This window comes from Amblyomma maculatum, chromosome 6, assembly GCF_055883805.1.
Source record: "Amblyomma maculatum isolate TAMU_Amacu chromosome 6, ASM5588380v1, whole genome shotgun sequence".
NCBI lineage: Eukaryota > Metazoa > Arthropoda > Arachnida > Ixodida > Ixodidae > Amblyomma > Amblyomma maculatum.
Window position 1 is genome coordinate 104930513 of NC_139349.1, and position 19089 is coordinate 104949601.

Below are 19089 nucleotides of genomic sequence, written 5' to 3' on the forward strand. Positions count from 1 at the left end.
CCAAGGAATACTCGGCCATACTAGAAAACTATAGAGGCAGAAGAATGCGATATCCCCCACCGCACAGTTCTCTCAACAGAGAGGAAGCTGCCATTTGGAGACAATTACAGACAGGTTCATACCCAAACGTATCACATTCTAAAAAAATATAAATGCAGCCTACCATATATACGACGAACAACCCATACTATATCAAATCACATGGGCCCGTAAAAACATAGATGTGGTCCCCAAAATACGAAACTCAAGTGCGGATCAATGGTAGACCCTGCTGTCCAGCTAGCGACCGCTGCGAAGACCAGCAAGGTCTGGTACAACGAGCTCAACGGGCGGCAGTGGCCAGCGGAGCCCTGGACTGAGGGCAACCGACCATTGGGTAGAAGTAGACGAGGTCGACGGAGGAGACTCCTGGGGATGCAACAAGGTGTTCAACAAGGGGATGCAACGAGGTGTGGTTTTGGGGAGTCTGAAGACGCCCCAAAAACCGCCGAAAAATAACAGTAGGCTGTTACGACCAAGCATCCGCATTTGCGCGCTCTATTGTTCGCCTGTGGGCATGGATAAGTTTTGTGAATATGTGGTGATGGTCCAATGGCTCTAAGTGAGCCTGTTTCCAGGAATCCTGTTTTGTAAGCATGTTTTGCTTTGTGGACAACCTGCAAATGCCAAATTGACCCTGTCAAGAGAACGTCTGGAAAAACACAAAGAAACGTCCCCCTGAGGGAAATAGCAGGAAGTGCTTTCTTTCTTTTGTTCACCCTTCCAGTCGAGAAGTGCTATCCTCCAGTGATGAATGCCTCCTATCCAAAGGAGACGACAGAGTGACATGTCCGCTGACGTGCAGGACAAGAAAGGAGCATGACTCATACGGCCATTAAGTGATTTCCCGGGAATGCAGGAAAGATTTGCAATTGTCGAAAAGGGACCATGTTGGGAGCCCTATGCGGCGCCACGTGCACTCGGGTTTCTGAGAAGTAAAACCCCTTGTCAGAACCAGCCTGTGGTTTCTTTGCTGAAGAATAGAAATGTACCTCCTCCCCTCGCCGTTCCCAAGCTTTTCCCGCCAACAAGTGATCACGCCCAACGAATGAATGCCGGACCAGTCAGTGCTTCAGACCATCAGTGCAGTGATGTGTTCGATTGGATGCCGATACCTGAGGGGCGTGCCCTGGATTTGGTTGGTCAGCATCTTCAGAGAGGGGCTGGACATAGGGGGTTTTTAAGGACGCTGCAGAGCACGAAATGTCGCTCTGGGCCCTGGGTAAACGGCTCATCCAGTCGCTTCTCGCTATGAACTCTTAACGCTTGCCATTTTGCTGATGTACCCTTCTTTTTCGTGTAAATATTGTAAATAAGTTTTCTCAAAGTGCCATTAAACCTGCTTGTACATATTTCACCAACTTCGAAGATTCAATCCTACTTCAACCCCGAGTCTCTGCACGCTACCAAGTGAAGGCCGGGTCGACGTAGCCCCAGCGTCACGACAACTGGTGGCAGCGGTGGGATCTGAATCTACAAGCACAACGACTGGTGACCAGCGTTGGGATCTGAATCTACAAGCCACAACATCTGATGACTGGAGGTGGGATCTGGATCTACAAGCTACAACATCTGGTGATTCGAGGTGGATCAGAATCTACAAGCCACATCTTGTGATCGGAGGTGGCATCTCAAGCAACAAGCAGGCGCAACAATCGGCCAACAAGAGAGCAGCTCGGAACATCGATCGCATGTGTGGGTGAGTGCTTGGCTTTTCTTCTGATGTGGACCAGGTTCTAGAACAGGGTTAGATTTTAGAACTGGTAAAAAGTGTTGAAACGCCTTTAGGTTTGGTAGTTTGCACTGTTGTTTTGGAAGTAGCCGACACTCGGAGCGATCATGGACCTACAAAAGCTGCAGAAACCGGAACTGTTGCAATTGTGTGAGGAATTGGGAATTGATACAAGAGGTTTGGCACGAAAACCCTTGATTATAAAGGCAATCACTGATCTGGGAACCGATGATGAGGAGCTCAGTGAAGCATGGAACCTCATCGGTCAAAAAAAGGAGCAGCTCAGACAGCAGAAAGAGCGGGAAAAAGAGGAAAAGGAGCGGGAAAAAGAGGAAAAGGAGCGCGAACGTGAGTGGGAAAAAGAGGAAAAGAAGCTAGACATTGAGCTCCGGAAATTAGAAGTAGAGTTGAGCAAGAGGTCGGGCAATTGTCCCCAGCTAGCGGTACCTCTTCTCAACAAGGAGGCAGATTTCAAGATGTCAAAGTACATGCAGCCATATGTGATATCAGGGGATATCGGTCTGTATCTGGGTAACTTTGAGCGAACTTGCGAAGAACTGTCCTTCCAGCGAGACACGTGGTCTCAGAGATTATTGACGGTTCTGCCCTGCGAGGCAGCGGAGGTTGTCGCGCGGCTAAACAAGGAGGACGCGGACAACTACGAGAAGGTCAAAGCTTGCCTTCTGATTTTCGGAGACAGAGATGTGCAGGCCTTAACACGTTCAAAGGCGCGAGAACTAGCTACACTGCTCATTTCAGAAAAATCAACAGCGGAGGAAACGGCAGTTAAAACAGTGGTAAATGCGGAAAATAGCGGGCCAGAAAACTTTGAGAGCGAGGCATCTCAGATAAGTCAACATGAAAGTGAGCTTGATAAGACACGGAATGAGGACGTTCTTGAAAGTAACCTCTTGCCGCCAGTGTCTAGTAATCTCACGAGACTTTTAAGTGGAACCCGAGAGGACTTAGCTATGGAGCAAGCCAATGATCCCAAGAATAAGCTCGAAGTACAGTGGGAAGGACCTGCTAAAGTCGTTGCAGAGCTTTCTGACACTAACTACGCAGTGAAAATCCCCGATAGGCGTAAAGCAGTGCGCATTTATCATTGCAATCTTATGAAGCCTTATGTGCAGAGGGAAGCCGTGGTAAATCTAACGTTAAACCTTCCCGAGGAGATGGGGGACAACTTGATTTGCCTCAGCGGAAAGGGAAGCAACGCTCAGGAGCTTCTCAAAAAGACGGAGCAGAGAGGAGAACTAAAGAAATCCCAGCTGTCCGATCTGGGCGAGATAATAACAGAGTTTGAGGCCTGCTTCGTGGACAGGCCAGGCAGAACTGATTTGACTGAGCACGATATTGAGCTGACTTCAGACGTGCCAGTGCGATCAAGGTGCTACCGATTTTCTCCAAGGCAAAGAGAAATTCTGGATAGGGAAGTAACTCGCATGCTGGAATTGGGAGTAATAAAACCCTCGGAAAGCGATTATGCTTCGCCTATGATCTTAGTAGAAGCTCCAGGTAAAGACCCTAGGCCTGTGGTAGACTACCGAAAGCTAAATTCTCTCACCAGGGATCAAGTGTATCCTATTCCGAATATTGAGGAGAGAGTAGAACAGGTCAGTAGAGCGGCATATGTGACTACGCTGGACCTTACTCGAGGATATTGGCAAGTACCGCTCACTGAACGCGCCAGCAGATACGCGGCTTTCGTCACTCCGACGGGCAGCTACCAGCCAACAATGATGAGTTTCGGGCTCAAAAATGCTCCATTTTGTTTTTCCCGACTCATGGATAGGGTTTTAAAGGGGTGTGAAACATTCGCGGTGCCTTATTTAGACGACATTGCGGTTTTTTCCGACTCATGGGCGGACCATATGGTACATCTAAGAGCTGTACTGAGCCTTTTGCGTCAAGCTGGACTAACCGTAAAGGCCGAGAAATGTTGCCTGGCAAGGGCGACCGTGGACTACTTGGGTCACAATGTAGGTCAAGGTTTCAGGAAACCCAGCGAGATTAAGATTTCTGCGGTAGCAGACTACCCGCGGCCGAGCACGAAGACGGAAATTCGAGCATTCCTGGGTCTGACGGGATACTACAATCACTACATCCCTAACTATTCATCTTTGGCTAGCCCTCTGACCGACGCTCTCCGCAGGACAGAACCGACAAATGTAGTCTGGGACGAACAAAAGGAAGCCTCCTTCGTAAACCTGAAGGCTGTGCTGATTAGCCGTCCGGTATTGCGAGCTCCAGACTATGGCCGAGAATTCACGGTCCAGTGTGATGCCAGTGATCGAGGGTTAGGTGCTGTTCTCTGCCAGAGAGATGACGACGGTAATGAGCACCCCGTGCTCTACTTGAGCAGAAAACTGAGTTCTAGAGAGAGGGCTTATTGCGCGTCAGAGAAAGAATGCGCTTGCATTGTATGGGCCATTCAAAAATTGCAGTGCTATCTTGGAGGGGCCAAATTCACCGTAGAGACGGACCATTGTCCCCTGGCTTGGCTGCAAACTGCGACATCGAAGAACAGTCGCCTTCTTAGGTGGAGCTTGATTTTACAGCAGTACAATTTTGAAATAAGATACAAAAAGGGGAAGCTAAATGGGAATGCGGACGCGCTTAGCCGCTCTTTCTAAGCGGTCCGAGATGTTCCTCACCATGTATCCAAATTGATAATCAGGTTTTTTTTTTTTTTCGTGCGCTTGTATATGTGTGGCTATGTAAAGCAGCACGTTTGGTTTTCTAGGAATACGTGGGTCCTGAACGTCTTGAGAGTGGGCTTTTCTCGAACAACAATGGCAGTTTTCTTTTAACCTGGTCTCTTCAGACGGGAGCCGAGTGCTTGCTTCGACATGTGGTTGAGTTTCAGACAGCTCGATTTGGCCTACAACAATCAAGACAACGCGACAAGCAACAGCGAGCTTCAAGCGTTCACGTGCAGGCCATTAAGTCGTCTCTTCATGCAGCAGCTGGGACTGCTGCCCTCCGAGTCTCTTCTGGCGGGGGAGGAGGCTGTTACGACCAAGCATCCGCATTTGCGCGCTCTATTGTTCGCCTGTGGGCATGGATAAGTTTTGTGAATATGTGGTGATGGTCCAATGGCTCTAAGTGAGCCTGTTTCCAGGAATCCTGTTTTGTAAGCATGTTTTGCTTTGTGGACAACCTGCAAATGCCAAATTGACCCTGTCAAGAGAACGTCTGGAAAAACACAAAGAAACGTCCCCCTGAGGGAAATAGCAGGAAGTGCTTTCTTTCTTTTGTTCACCCTTCCAGTCGAGAAGTGCTATCCTCCAGTGATGAATGCCTCCTATCCAAAGGAGACGACAGAGTGACATGTCCGCTGACGTGCAGGACAAGAAAGGAGCATGACTCATACGGCCATTAAGTGATTTCCCGGGAATGCAGGAAAGATTTGCAATTGTCGAAAAGGGACCATGTTGGGAGCCCTATGCGGCGCCACGTGCACTCGGGTTTCTGAGAAGTAAAACCCCTTGTCAGAACCAGCCTGTGGTTTCTTTGCTGAAGAATAGAAATGTACCTCCTCCCCTCGCCGTTCCCAAGCTTTTCCCGCCAACAAGTGATCACGCCCAACGAATGAATGCCGGACCAGTCAGTGCTTCAGACCATCAGTGCAGTGATGTGTTCGATTGGATGCCGATACCTGAGGGGCGTGCCCTGGATTTGGTTGGTCAGCATCTTCAGAGAGGGGCTGGACATAGGGGGTTTTTAAGGACGCTGCAGAGCACGAAATGTCGCTCTGGGCCCTGGGTAAACGGCTCATCCAGTCGCTTCTCGCTATGAACTCTTAACGCTTGCCATTTTGCTGATGTACCCTTCTTTTTCGTGTAAATATTGTAAATAAGTTTTCTCAAAGTGCCATTAAACCTGCTTGTACATATTTCACCAACTTCGAAGATTCAATCCTACTTCAACCCCGAGTCTCTGCACGCTACCAAGTGAAGGCCGGGTCGACGTAGCCCCAGCGTCACGACAGGGCTAAATAAAGTTTTTCCCTCCTTCCTTCACCTCGCAGAGCCCTACTAGGTGACACCGCTGATGCAGTTAAGCGCAGAACAACGAAGCGGTTTCTTGAAAACTTGACAGTGCTGAAATGCATCATCAGAATTTGTCGTTTTATCTGTTGATACTCTAAAGACTATCGATCGAATAAGCTGTTCGTATTTTTGCTGAAACTCGCGAAGCATTTAGGAACTGTTTGCCAGCACGGACTTACTTCAAGAAACCACGTTCCAAGGGCTACTCGTAGGTGCAAGGTGGTCGGTCGTGACGTCATGGCATAGCTCGGCAGCAATTGGTTGGAGGGTGGTCCTTTGATAGCTGGATCCCGCTTTTTTCTTGACCTGTATCCGACTATAGAAGTGCTTCTTGTCTGCCTTGTTTTGAGAGGGCAATGCATATCACCAACGCAGTAATCTGAGCGAAGCATTTTCTTGAGAATTCGTTATTCCGAAAAAAAAAAAAATTTCTACCAACCAACTATAGTGATTCATTGTAGAAGATAGGTATAGCTTTAAACTTGCTTTAGTAGAAATTTCTCTGCTGTATCGATACCGTCAGCCTAACGTAGCTTTTATATCTCTTTAAAAAAGATATCAGCACATCTTTCCAGGCGAGCTCTTTGCAAAAAAAAAAAATAAAAAAAATAGGTGCAACGTCAAGACATAGGAAAAGTGCCGAATGGGCCAGGGAACAAAAGCGACTTGATTGCGCTCTATTATAAATGAAGAAGAAATAGGCGCGGACAGGATCATGTAACGCCAAGGCAATATGGTCCATGAGAATGATTCAGTTGATTCTAACAGATGGCAAGCCTAACCGGAGGCGGCAGAAAGTTGGGTTGGCGAATAAGTTTTCAAGTATGAGATGGATGCAGTTGCCAGGACCGGGTTATTTGGAGTGATATAGAGAGGCCTTCGCTCTCCAATGGGTATATTGGCAAGCTGTTGTTGTTGTTGATGATGATGATTATATAATTTGTCGCCTGCCAGCTTGGCCGTGTCACGTAATCTTGCGACGTCACACACCCCGTCGGCCAATCAGCACTCTGTCATTTTACGTTACCTTGAGGAGCCATCAACATCTCGATAAATCATGGATGGAATTCCAGACACCACATGGTTCTTTTTACTTTTTTTTTTGCCAATGTGGATTAATGCATCAATAAACGTTCTCGGCACTGAGTGCCAATCATCGTCTGTTCATAATCACCGTCTCGCGACAGGTGCTTAAGGAAGCTGCTCCCATTTCTCTTTATGCGGAAGCATTAGGCGTGCATGGAGGCGAAAACGGTCCGCCTTGCGCCTGAAGCTTGTTCCGTATGGCAGGTTGCTAGAGCCACCTGCCATGATTGACAGGTGGCAGTATAGAGAGAAGGCAATCACCTACCTCTTCGGCTTGTACGAGAGAGTAACTCAGACATAACGAGAGCCTTTAATGTGTTCCTCGTTACTACATGAGCAGAGTCCGAAGTCCGGATGCTATTTAATTTGTCCCGCATAAATAAAATTGGTCGCCCTAATTTTTGTAGAGGACCTTGTGCGAAACAACCTGGTCAATAATTTTATTTAAGTGAGAGTTATTTATTTTGCCTATATTTTACACCTTCAAAAAAGGCGAGATTGTGTAAAATTCCAGATCACTGTCTAAAAATTCGCCGATATTTGTTTTAGTCTTCTTCTAGCCCTAACGCCTTCTGTAATTAAGAAACTGACCAGTCTTCCCCCTGAAGAGACGCAGGCAAGAACAGCTGATGTGCCTGACTAAAAAGATGCACATCTGGGCAACTTTATCATCTGGTTGCGAACAACGTTAAGCTCGGCGGTCCGACTTTTCTTGAAAGGAAAGCTTGTTAAGGAAACCCCAATGTGGTGCTGATGCAGGGACGGTCAAATCTCGTTATGATGAAGCAGTTCATGACAAGTAAATGAATACAACAGCGGTAGTAATGGGCCTCGACCGCTATGCTAATGGACGCGATACATAGTCTTATATTGTCACGGCGGCCGCTTGTCGATGAAGGCGAAGCGCAAGGCGCCCGTGTGCTGTACGATATTCGTGCCCATTAAAGGACCCCGCGTCTCTCAAAGCCTCAGTTGCTTTGGAACTTTAAATCCCATAAACGAAACCAAACCAACAGTAATGGCTATCCCAGATATAACCATAGCACACGACGCGTAGTTTATATCTGGTTATTACGAAGCTAAAATGCGTGCCCATTCGACTCAGCAAAGCGAAATTGTCGCTCATGAACAACTCTATCGAGCATGGCACCAAACGAGCTGAGAACTCTACTGATCGAGCGCAGATCGCATAGCGCGTCTTCCCGGACAATGTGCCTGCTTCGTGGCACTTCGCTGCTGAATACAATCCAGTCTCCTTGTGGTACTCCCCTGATGGGGCTGCGACAGGTATGACTCCGCCGCTTGCGGTGGGGGCTAGCCTGCCACCGAATTTTTATCTGTTATAGGCCGGTGGACGACGGCTGTTGTTGCGGCGCGCGTCTTTCTTTCCCTCTTCTTTTTCTTTCTTCTCTATTTTTTGCCCCGCCGGGGTGGTGCAGTGGTAAGACGCCCGACTACTGTGCCGGAGTACCCGGGTTCGAACCCGACCTCGGCGGCTGCGTTTCGATGGAGGCGAAACGAAGAGGCGTCCGTGTGCTGTGCGATGTCAGCGCACGTTAAAGATCCCCAGGTGGTCGAAATTACTCCGTAGCCCTCCACTACGGCTCCTCTTTCTCTCTTTCCACTTTCACTCCCATCTCCGTCCCTTCCCTTACGGCGCGGTTGCGTGTCCACAGAAAACAAGTGAGACAGTTATCGCGCCTTTGCCTTCCTATAAATCAATCAGGCAGCGGAGGTGGCTCAGCTACAGAGCGAGTAGCAGGCCCGTGCTTTTCTTTTCCTTCTTTCTACACCCACAACAACAACTTCGCTGCAACTTGGCCAGAATGCAGCCCACTGAGCGGTCACACTCCTGGTGTTCTGAACTATATATATATTGCCGCGATGGTTGGAGATCTTTATCTGTTGATTTCAACAGCCAGCGGCATGCGCCCTTATCAATGTGATTGTACAGCGCACGGAACAACCTTGTGCCCTATGTTTTCTTTTTTTTTACGTCTTTATTTCTGCTTACGGTAGGCGTTTACCTTGCGGCAGAACTAAGTTGCTTCATGGATGTAGGGATGTAGGGGTGTTTGTTAATGCGCTGTGCCGTGAAGCGGCCCTTTATCGTTTTCTTAGGACAGTGGTCCGTATGAGAAGCTGGCGCGTGTATGTAAACCGCTCATCATAAATACCTGTTCTTAAACGACAGTTGCGAACAAAGTCGTCTACAGCTGGAACAAAGCAACGGCTACATATCTCAGGGCCCTTTCAATTTCGTTATAGTGGTAACGAGGTAGAGCTGTAATCAATAACCTTTTAATTCCGAACGCTGGATGTTCCTTCTCAAAAACCTATGCCTTATGAAAATGTCGGATATCTCAAGCATGAACTGTTCTGATGATGGCTTACCAGTTACGCCTCTGGACTACGAGTTGGACTACGAGTATTGGCAAGAGAAAATTGATTGGCTTGACCTTTTAAAATACGCAATAAATGACCTCCAGAGCGTTAGAAACCCGAATTTCATTACACTGGTAATATCAAGAAAGGAAATGAACGATGATTTTCTTATGTAACGGTATACGGTGAGATCGTGTCGAGACGAACAGAGGTTAATTCCCTAACAGATATTTAGTCAGAACCGCGGCAACCGTGGTGTGCCGCGGTTCTGAAATCCCCCACTGAAATCCCCCAACTCCAGCTTCGCTTTTACCTCTCATGAGGTAAGTCTGCATGATCACTGTAGCCGATGTGCGAAAGCGCTGTTAGTGCAGCTATTTTTCCCGAGGGGCGCGCTAGCAATAACTCGCTGCTGTTGACACTTTTTCTAGTTCAACAGAGGTGTGTTGAAAACGAGCCACTCTTATAATAAACAGCTTTGTCTTCCCATGTTGTATTTACTTTAAAACATTTTCGAAAATAAATTGAGCCAAACAGTTGCCTCAGAACTTTAACCTTAAAAGTGGCATCACTAGCGTCAGTGTTCGGGTCCGCGTGAATGGGTTGTGTCGTGAAGCGGGTTGATGGAGCTGGGACAGGTAGGTCACTGCCGCTTGCGGCGGGGGCTTGCCTGCCACCGATTTTTTATCTGTTGTAGGCCGTCATTGCACCCGCCACCGCTTCGGTGGTAGACGACGGCTGTTGTTGCGACGCGCGTCTTTCTCTTCCTTTTCTTCTCTATTTCCTCTTCTGTCTGCACGAGGCAGCGGAGGTGGCACACTTACAGAGCCATTTGCAGGCCTGTGCATTTTTATGCGAAGCATACTAGCCGCACAACCGAGCTCTTCCTTGCTGCGCCGCGCGCGGCCGCGTAGCTACCACTTGACCTACATCGGCGCACCACGTGATATGATGTCACAACAGCTGTGAAAGCTGGGGCTCAACTCGTGCGCTCACTTGCGGACGCGCAGCCTCCGCCGGCGGTCTAACTACCGCTCCTACGGCTAGGAGATACTGACGTCACGCAATTGTATAAAAGGCGACGCACTCGTTGGGTCAGTTGAGCAGCGAGATGTCGGCCATGGAGAGGGCGGCTCGCCAGACCGCAAAGCGCAAGTTACGAACAGCCACGGAAACGGGAGAAGAACGAGAAGTACGGCTTGCCAAGCGACGTGCACAGTATGCAGCTAGACGGCAGCGTTCGTCAACCGATGCCGAGGTGAAGGATCAAGCTTCGAGTACTACTCGGTTCGAGCGGCAAAATGCTACCAAACGGAAAATGCGTGCTGGAGAAAGTCCTGAACAGCGGGAACAGCGCCTTGTAAAGGAGCGTGCTTACCGGAAGAAGCAAAGTGAGAAACGAAAGGAGCAGCGCGCAGAAGAAATGCTAGTATGCTTCGCATCATAGGCTTAACCATAAGCAAGCCAGACCAATTTTTTTTTCCTTCTTCAGCCACAACATACAAGCTATACTCCCCTGATGGGGCTGGGACAGGTGGTCACCGCCGCTTGCGGCGGGGGCTAGCCTGCCACAGAATTTTTATCTGTTGTAGGCCGTCATTGCACCCGCCACCGTTTCGGTGGTGGACGAGGACTGTTGTTGCAGCGCGTATCTTTCTCTCCCTCTTCCTTTTCTTTCTTTTCTATTTTCTCTTCTGTCTGCACGAGGCAGCGGAGGTGGCTCAGCTACAGAGCCAGTAGCAGGTCCGCGCATTTTCTTTTCCTTCTTTCTACAGCCACAACAACAACAACTGGGACAGATAGATCACGGCCGCTTGCGGCGGGGGCTTGCCTGCCAGCGAATTTTTATCTGTTGTAGGCCGTCATTGCACCCGCCACCGCTTCGGTGATGGACGACGGCTGTTGTTGCGGCGCGCGTCTTTCTCTCCATCTTCGTTTTCTTTCTTCTTTATTTTCTCTTCTGTCTGCACGAGGCAGCAGAGGTGACTCAGCTACAGAGCCAGTAGCAGGCCCATGCATTTTCCTTTCCTTCTTCCTACAGCCACAACAACTTAAGAGCTATCGCTTCTCGGCCTCATGGCTAAGGTCGTATTTATGAATCTGTTCTTATCAGCTTAATATCTGATAGGGGCTCCCAGGGGGCCCCGGGATATTAGTTTTATTTTTCTTGTTGGGTGTCGTGACGGGGCTCTCTCCTACGACACCGCGGGTTGCTCTGACATTGCACTACTGCCAGGTGCAGCCCAGTCCCCCCAGGGACATTTTTGAAAACAAAGAACAAAAAAGAAATTGGCACAGGCTTAGCTTGGTTAAGCCCGGTAGGTTGCGAAAGCATCCTTAGCAGTCGGTGGCGTCGTAGTCATGCGCACCGCCGTCTCTCACAGACGGCGCGAGTCGGTCGCCGCTTTATACAGCTGTATAACGTCACAACACCTGTGGCGCTCCTGGCGGAGAGAGCGGGAGTTAGGCCGCCGTTCATGCGCACCGCCGTCTCTCACGGTCGGCGCGAATTGGTCGCCCAGTTTTGAGGCGTGACGTCACACAGAGGTCATGCGAAAGGTCATTTCATGTGCACCGCCGTCGCACCGCAAAAGCTTGAAAGAAAGTAGTATTGCTTTCGCAATAAAACACTTTTCACCTTTCGATGTCCCAGTCCTCACCGGGACATTTTTGAAAATAAAAGACAGCAAAAAATACACACCTTTCTTTATATTTGGTATTTACCCCACCGGGGAGGCGCAGTGGTTACGGTGCTGGACTGCTGTTCCCAATGATGCGGGATCAAATCCTGGCCTCGGCGCCCGCTTTTTACTCGGGGCGAAAAGCAAAGCTCCGGTGTGTTGTGCCATGTCAGAGCCCCAGGTGGTCGAAATTTCCGGAGTCCACCACTACGGCGTCTTTCATAGCCTGAGTCGCTTTGGGACGTTAAACCGCAAAAACCAAAGCGCAAAAGAAATTTTTATTTGGTATTTCTCATTTACCCCACATCGATCGTAAAACATCATTTTTGACGTCATTACATAACTATTATTAGGCCTGGACGATCGCGACGTCATTTCGTCACAGTTACGTAGTGCATGCGAAGAAAGAAATGGTATGGCTTTAATTTTATCATCCAAAGGCCACATCGTCTATGTAGTGGAGGGCTTAGGAAATTGAACGACCAACTGGGGGTTTCGAACGAAACGCGGCCACTGCAGCCGGAATCGAACGTAAATTGAGCCATCGTGCCAGATGACCGGTTAACGGTAGCCGACTCGGAAAATGTCATTGTATCAGGCGATAATGCCCCGACGAGGTGGTGATGATGCCCGACTACTGTTACGGAGTACACTAGTTCGAACCCAATCCGCCTTTTGCGCGAGGATGTGGCGCCGTCATGCGGGAGCGGGCGGGAAACACATTGAGCGGCAGTGTAGCAGACGACGCGAAAGCGCACCATACGAAATGGCCACGCCAACGCTGGTAGAAAGCGAAAGCTTCCCCCCTTTTTTTGGCCTCGGAGCGGAAAGTAGTGACAGTGATTGCAGCATATCATGTTCACGCAGTATGGGGGAAGGTAGAGCGTTTTCACAATCCACTCATAACGCACGTACGCATATACTATCTTCGTATTGTAAGAGCGTGTAGCGCGGGCCGTGTTCGACGTGACAGAATGAGACGCTCTCAGCGTGCAGGTTTTCGGCAGACAGGAGAGCGTGGGGGCAGAGAGAGAGAGAGAGAGGGATCTCAAAGGGCAAAGCAGCCAGGGGTTTGTTGATGCTGCAGAGCTAGGTGGAATCGTCTCCTGTGACTTTGAGCGGCGCATATGCGCGGGGTGTCTTGAGTTACCGAGCACAATGCGGTCACCGCGGCGCCGGCATGGTGCAATGGGCGTCGCTTCCTCCTCGCGTCATCTACAACCGTGCAGCTATAGGATTTCATCCACGAAGATCGGCAGAGAGTCACATATACACACCCCGTGAAAAGGGCATTGTCCCGGCCGGAATGCACACCTGCAGGAACCGCGCTGCATTTTTCTGGCAATGGATGATTCAGAGCTGTAGCCGGTTTCTGGCCTCAGGAGTCAGAACGGATGTGGTCGCAGTGGTGAAAAGGTTCTCGGTGCACAGAGAATGGTCATTCTGTTGTGAAAGGATCTCCAACGTTCATTTCTGCCTCCGCCGCGATTTCTGCGGAATCAACAACTTGGTGACACATGTGAATCTCCTACATATCGGATGCGCATCTCGGTCAGGAACCAACTCTGTTCTACGTCCAGAGCGATCCACTCTACAAGTGAACGAGCATGAACCCTCCAGGAGACTCATTTATTGTGCCGGGCGGTTTCCTTGCCGTTGCAAACGGTTGGGCGAAGACGACGATTATCAAGCTCCCTAACGAAGTGCATCTGATTGCGTACATTAAAGGAACAAAGTCCGGATGCTTTGGCGTGCACGAAGGCGAGCCTTTAATTAGAAAAAAAATACTGTGCGTCGTGCAAGTGTCAAGTGCGTCATATGCTCCGAGCGGCAAGAACACAGATACTACAGGTATGTATGCATCTAAGCGAAATAGGCATGATGAAAAGTACCTACTGGAGTTTTCACCCAGGCTGTAGCGCACCAGTGATAGCTGCAATGAGGATTTCTTCGGTGCGTGATTGCTTCAGTTGCACCGGGCCTGAAGGCGATGTATTTTGTCCCTTCTTATCTTTATGTGCGAAAGGGCTAGGTAGCTTAGATATCACAGGCGGCTGTGTGCGCTAGGCCGTAATATTTAGCATGTTTTATCGTGACTGCCACCTCACTAACAAGAAAAAAAAAATACGGAGTTTTAATGCACTGCCGTTCGCGAGCGCCTCATGACCAGCTCAACCACTCGGCTCGCTAACGGCGGTGCATCACAACAAACACCCTTTTTTTCTTCTTTTTAGTCAGGCGGCAGTCGCAATAAAACATGCTAAATATTACGGTCTAGCGCACACAGCCACCTGTGATATCTGCGCTACCCGGCCCCTTCGCACATAAATAAAACAAACGACAAAATACATCGCCATCAGACGCGCCGAACAAATGCTCATTGCGGCTATCACTGGTGGGTTACAGGCTTGGTGTTGCAAACTCCGGTAGATACTTTTCATCATGCACATTTCCTTTAGATGCATACATACCTGTAACGAAGTGTTTTTTGCGCAGTCGGCTGCCAAGGTCGCCCATTCACGTCTTGACGCTTGATTGCCCTAATCCAAGCTTCACGCCGTTGCAGGTCGCGGCTCGCCGAAGGAAACCTAACAAAATGCGTCTTGCATCCCGGCACGCCTCGATAGTGGCAGCCGTAAGCGGCACAGGTGGTTGGCATCGTTTTACCGAGGCTGTGAACGTACCGCGCCTCCAGCCCCCGTGCGTTGGCTATGAGTGCGGCGACGAGAAGCGCCGTCGACGCCTCTCAGTGTGTTTTCATCAGTCGCCGCTGGGGCTTCGCGCATGCGCATAGAACTCGCGCAAAAGGCGGATTGCCGGCGGCTGCGTTTAGATGGAGGCAAAATGGAGAGGCGACGTCCCTGTGACGTGCGATGTCACTGTATGTCGGAGATCCCCAGGTAATCGACACTACTCTGCAGCCCTCCACTGCGACATCTCTTTCCGCTTCACTCCCACCTTCATATTTTACCCACCGGTGCGGTTCAGGTGTCCGCAGAAGAAGCGAGCACCTTGAATTCAATTGTAAATTGGTTCATAAGAAAGAAAAGACGCAGTTTCTGTCAAGGTCACTTGAATGTCAAACTGAGGCTCGCGCGACGACTGCTTTACACAGCGTTGTGAAACCCGCTTCAAAAAACAGCGCGCACAAAACAAGACAAGACTATAGATACCACAGGCGAGACCAAGATGTTGCGATACAAAATAGAGGAAAGCGTGGCGTGACATGGTCCATAGGGTCACGAAGAGTCGGACACGACTGAACGCCTGAACTGAACTGAACTGGTTAAGTTGGAACTGCCGCGGCTTCCGGGGCAAACGCGTACCTCTGCAACTTCTCCTGCCCTACAAAACTTACCACATGATGTCAGAGACGCCATGCGTGATCACAGAACTTATGCATCAGTCACATGCTCTCCCATCAGTCTGCATAGAAAATATACACCACCCACCATCCAAGCCAATGGCCCCGTTAGAAACACTTCTTCGAGAGCTGCATCCGATAACAGGGAAACATCCGCTGCTAATTGGTAGAGTTTCCAAGTCAGCTTTCTGACTGGGGATACACAAAAACCACACATCGAGGTCGTGGGCTCTGGCTGCCCCTGGAAAAACTCCAACTCACTGTACACAACCCGTTCCATACTCTGAAGAGGATTGTCAAAAATGTCAGCATGGACGCTAGTTCAGACCTGACGCTGAGCCGCTATCTACGCGGTTTTAACTGGAACTAATCACAACATACACTATGCAGTGATCACTACATTATACAAATAACTGTCCCGTACAAACCTCGTCATCACATTTAGACAGGACACAGACTCACTAAATAGGATGCATTTCGCTTCGCGAACCGCCCATTCAGATACTCATATCAAAGACACCGACGCTTGGGTGCAATTACTTATGGATGACGTCCACCACAACACGCGACACATAGAAATTACCACCGAAACCCTTACCCTTGACTCACGCCTAGGCCACCTCTGGGAGGCTTATCATAGCATCCTGGGAAGCTGGAAAAACGATAAACACAACAGACGACTTGAAAAGCGGCTGGCCGCGTTTCAGACACAAAAAAAACTATATTCTGAAGACCTGTGCCGACCCAATTGGGGACAGGTATGTGATAGCATCGCCGGAAAACTATCCATCAAACATGCATGGTAGCTTCTCCGACATCTCATTGACCCTACACGCACCAAGTGAACAACACAACACCACGTGACGCGCCTCATACATGAACATTTGAAGATCCCGACGCCTTCCAAGACACACTTCAAAACCCATACACCTCTCCGGAAGTCCCCACACATCTGCCCCCCGTATACAGAACAGCTCAATTCAACACTGGACACAGAGTTCACGGAGACGGAAGTCAGAGCAGCCCACCTTATGGCTCATTCGGTTGGGGGGACGAGAGCAGAGGCGCCGAGCATTGCAGTGCAGTACAAGAGCACGCCGAACGAGGGTGTAACTGCCCTCCCACAGGAACGCTCTCTGCGTGTCGAGAGCAGCGCGCCACGACCACGTGACCACACTGCTCTCCCCAGCATTCTCCGCCTGCCCGCAGTGGCGGCAGTTGCAACCCGAGGAGACGCCAACGCTCCGTGAAGAACCGCTTGTTTTGTATGCCTTTGTTCACGCAGCGCGGCGATTTGCCTCGTTTGGCCCTTTCGATGCCACCGTTGACTCTCAAAGATGCATACAGCACCTGAGCAATGCTTTCCACTCCTGACACAAATTAGCTTGATTCCGAAGAGTTCGCCGAGCATACCGAGAGCCGACGCTTTGCAGCCGCCATTTTGAGCGCCGCCGACTACTCAGAAAAAAAAAAAAAAAAAGATGGCGCGGATATGACGCTTTATGCGATGTGATACACTCGTTTTAGAAGAGAGAGCAGCCGCGAGTGCACTCGGGTGCTCTCAGCGGAAGAAAAACCCTCCTCCTCTACCATTGGAAGCCAGCGATTCTACTCCTCTCCTACTGGAGTGCGCCCGCTTGTCTGAGAGCCCTTTCGAAGTGCTCTCGAGAGCACCTGCTCTCCCACTCGAATTCGCCATTAGTCTCCGCAAACAAACTCCGCACCTGGTCTGGACCAAATCACAAATAGCATGCTGCGTAATATGGATGACCAGTCGATCACCAAAATTACTGCATACTTTAACCAGTGCTAGAGGGAGGGTGTCCTCCCGCAGTCCTGGAGTCACGCGAAGGTTTATTTATACTCAAACCATAACAAACCATTTACATTAAAAACCGTCGCCCGATTACTCTAACCTCGTGCCTCGGAAAGCTCACGGAGCATGTTGTGTTAGCGAGACTTACAACACATTGGCAGACAACAATCTATATCCGCACAACATGATGAGATTGCGACCTCATCTTTCCGCACAGCAAGCCATGCTGCAACTCACCCACGCAATTTTTGACACACTTTTTCTGGTCACACCAAGGCCGTCTTAGCTTTGGATCTCTCCAAAGCTTTTGATCGCATCGAACATCGGGCGATCATGACTGCCCTATCCACATTGAATGTACGACGTGCCGTCTTTCTTTTTTCGCATTCATTTCTTCGTGGCTACTTTGCGCTCAGCACCAGTTGACGAAACCTGACAGTGTATGGCCACATATTTAAAATAGCAGTGAGTGAGAAAAAGAAGTTCTTGTTCATATCGGTCACTCCGCTTATACATAGAGGCAAAGGCTGCATGAGACATCTTGAAATTATTTTGTCTTGTACCAACACATCACCGTTTCCCATTGGAAAGGCTAATTTTTCAATGGCCGAAACTAAACGAATGTTGCACACAAACATGGCATCGTCGGCAAAGGCGAAACAAAATGCGAAAATTGTCAAGGCGATTCACGCCATAATATTGCACTTTTCCAATAAATGCTTCTTTAAAAAAAACTATTATTTTTTGTTACAATCTTCTTGCAAATGGGCCCGCAACCGACTAAGACGAAATTCGGCACGATATAGCTGCAATAAGGCTTTCCTACCAGCTTATAAATAATTAGTTCGCGTGTAAGTCACAATAAACCAATTTTCGTACTAAAATTTTTTTTATTTAATAAACCCAACTGACAATTTAAGGTAATCAAGCAAAATGTTTTAATATGGGTGTATGAGCAAATATGCGCAAGTCTAGAGATGTAGATGAGCAGGGTCTTCAGTTGCGCGCTCTGTGCACATTTCAGTAGATGAGTCGGCTCGACTTGGACGTCCCGTGCTTAAAAAGTATGCTACAATCTCACACCTCGTTCTTCTGAGCTGTGTGTTTCACAAATGTTCTGAACTGGCGCACAACACCGCCATATACTGACATGCTGCTTGGTTCCAACAAACGCACTGTATACATACCGCACAGATGAGCTTCGTTCCAAGCCCCATAGTAAATGTGTTTTAAAATAAACAAGTTCAACTGTAGAGCAAGAGCCGTATTCAAGTTAAGACACTGTAGACACAGTGATCCCTAATACCTTTCCAGTGAACGTTGTGTCTGAATGTGCATTCATGAGTCGCAGTTTTCAATAGTATACTAAATAGGCATCATGAGCAAAACGTTCGAGTGTAGACATCCTTCGTCCGAAGCAATGCAGAGCTCCTGCCCCAGCATCTCAGCAAGAGAAATGTAATTGGAAAAACTCTCGAACTGATAAAAATGTTAAAACATATACTCGAAGATCGTCTACTTTCATTCCTGTGCGCCCGCAAAGCCATTAAGTATACGTACCACTCCTATTCTTATAAGAATGGCCTGCTCATACCCCAAAATCACGCGCAAGGTTGGAACCATTATGCGGCCCTCAAAGCGTTTTGCTGCGTTTCGAGACGTCCGTACAGATTGCCGGTCGTCGCCAGAGCGACGCGCTTCTCTAAACATGTCAGCGTACAGATCCATTAGGAAGCGAACGCGTATGCAAAAAAAGTTTGTGGATGGGAAAAAAATCGAGTTGCCATGCATCGTACGTTGATTCGTCAAACGGTACTGGCAATACTTGAACGGTGTTTTCAATTGCGTCTTTCGACAAAAACGTTTCTGCCTGACGGAGTTCGTGTATGCTATTCATATGTGCCCAGCGCCTTGCTCGTGAACACGTATCC

At 49.0% G+C, this 19089-nt stretch overlaps 1 long non-coding RNA gene and 1 other non-coding gene across 5 annotated transcripts in view; one reads left to right on the forward strand and one right to left on the reverse strand.

Annotated features, from left to right (window-relative positions):
• Positions 1-19089, reverse strand: part of LOC146186477 (uncharacterized) — a 242691-nt gene that overhangs the window by 70755 nt on the left and 152847 nt on the right. The window lies entirely within an intron of this gene.
• On the forward strand, positions 11358-11549 carry LOC146186478 (U2 spliceosomal RNA). The gene has a single exon (XR_014708361.1). It is a non-coding gene; the product is annotated as a U2 spliceosomal RNA (small nuclear RNA).